The following is a 2258-nucleotide window of genomic DNA, read 5'->3' as shown; positions in this document are numbered from 1 at the left end:
CAACCGAGCCCACAACCTCTCTCTTAGAAATGCCCCCCGACCCCCCACGCCACGCACCGAGGCCACCTAGGCACCCACAAGCGCAGCAGGGGGCGAATCTCGATCACTTGACCGCTGCGGCAAACCACGATGCGAAGGCAAAGGAAGTAGGCAAATGCAAATCAAGAGGGTCGCTAGACAATACAAGGACACATATCCGAACAGGAGGAGGGATCGGGCAGCCCCGCACCCCACGCACCCCACGCACAGGCAACCTAGGGGATTTCCCACAGCTTTACCGACCCGACGATGAATAATTTTCCCCTACGGCCACCTCCACGCAAAGGAGGGAGGTCGAAGCGTTCCACCTCGAAATCCTTCTTCCAAATAGCCCCCACCATCGATGACTATAGTAGCAAGCCTCCTCCCCATTGGACAACAAGCCCATACACAATTGAAACAACAAATGCCCATAAACACTGTGACTTAACATTTCCAACCGCAAAAGCCTGCCACGCACGCAAGATGCAAGGGAAAAGCCGACCCCTGATCAAACATATGGGCCAACACATCTATCAAAACCTCAAAGCCAACGCAACCACGAACGATGTGCACTTTGAAAGGAATGCCAACCCTTGACTTTACAACAAGGAGAACAGCGCCTCACATCGCCCGATGGAAAAAGCAAGAAAGAGGGAGGGTAGGTGGTTTACAACCAAAACCCTTCCACGTCCCTCTTAAATGTATGCATCTCAACCGACAATGCCAACACGGAAAGAGTACAAGCACAAGACACCGGCACCATAAACAGCCGAACAATGAAGAGGCTAGCCATCACAAGGAGCCACACCACAACAACCCATACAACTCCCAAAACTTGGAGCAGAAGGGGAATTGATCACATATGCCTCCTAGGACAAGCATGGCCAACATTACCGCTCATGCGCTACCGAGTGGGCATGGAGAGAAGATGAAAATCGGACACCCTACAAACGACCCAAGGCCATTCTTGAGGCAAACCCGAAAAACCAATCAGTAACCAACCCACCTTTCACACGAAAAGCAAAACCCTCCACACCAAATAGGGAGGAGGTGAAAAATATAGCGAGGAGCCAATTTCAATGGAGCCACAAATGGCTGCCCAGCCCAATCAAAATTCTCTATTCGCAACAACCGACGGGCACGATAGCGACATAGGCAACGACGGAGTTTTGGGGCTTCCATCTCGGACCCGCAATGACGAAGGCTCAAAGGAGCGCCGAGAAAACTTTCAACATTCACATCGTTGGGATGGGAAAGAGGGACGCCGATGAGCATGGCCCACATTACCGCTCATGTGCTACCGAGCGGGGATGGAGTGAAGAAAAAAACCGACCGCCCTTCAAATGACCCAAGGCCATCGTTCAGGAAAACCCGAAAACACAAATCGATCACCAACCCACCTTTCACACGGAAAGGAAACCTACCGCTGGTATCATCTGGAGGGGCACGAGGGGACCAGGACGAGCCAGGGAGCCACACCACAAAAGCCCATAATGCACCAAGAACTTGGAGAGTGGAAGGGGAATTGTTCACATATGCCTCCCAGGCCGAGCCTGGCCAACATTACCGCTCATGCGCTACCGAGTGGGGATGGATAGAAGAAAAAATCGCCCGCCCTACAAACGACCCAAGGCCATCGTTCAGGAAAACCCGAAAATACAACTCAATCACCAACCCACCTTTCACACGGAAATAAAACCTGTCGCTGGTATCATCTGGAGGGGCACGCGGGGACCAGGACGAGCCAGGGAGCCACACCACAACAGCCCATACAGCTCCAAGAACTTGGAGAGCGGAAGGGGAATTGTTCACATATGCCTCCCAGGCCGAGCCTGGCCAACATTACCGCTCATGCGCTACCGAGTGGGGATGGAGAGAAGATGAAAATCGCCCGCCCTACAAATGACCCAAGGCCATCGTTCAGGCAAACGCAAAAACACAACTCAATTACCAACCCACCTTTCACACGGAAAGGAAACCTGTCGCTGGTATCATCTGAAGGGGCACGCGGGGACCAAGACGAGCCAGGGAGCCACACAACAACAGCCCATACAGCTCCAAGAACTTGGAGAGCGGAAGGGGAATTGTTCACATATGCCTCCCAGGCCAAGCCTTGCCAACATTACCGCTCATGCGCTACCGAGTGGGGATGGAGAGAAGATGAAAATCGCCCGCCCTACAAACGACCCAAGGCCATCGTTCAGGCAAACGCGAAAACACAACTCAATTACCAACCC

Source organism: Pinus tabuliformis, chromosome 6 (genome assembly GCF_031772625.1).
Source record: "Pinus tabuliformis cultivar Carrire ecotype Pingquan chromosome 6, CPIR1, whole genome shotgun sequence".
NCBI classification, from domain to species: domain Eukaryota; kingdom Viridiplantae; phylum Streptophyta; class Pinopsida; order Pinales; family Pinaceae; genus Pinus; species Pinus tabuliformis.
The sequence above is the reverse complement of the archived record's forward strand: the minus strand, read 5'-3'. Positions refer to the sequence as shown.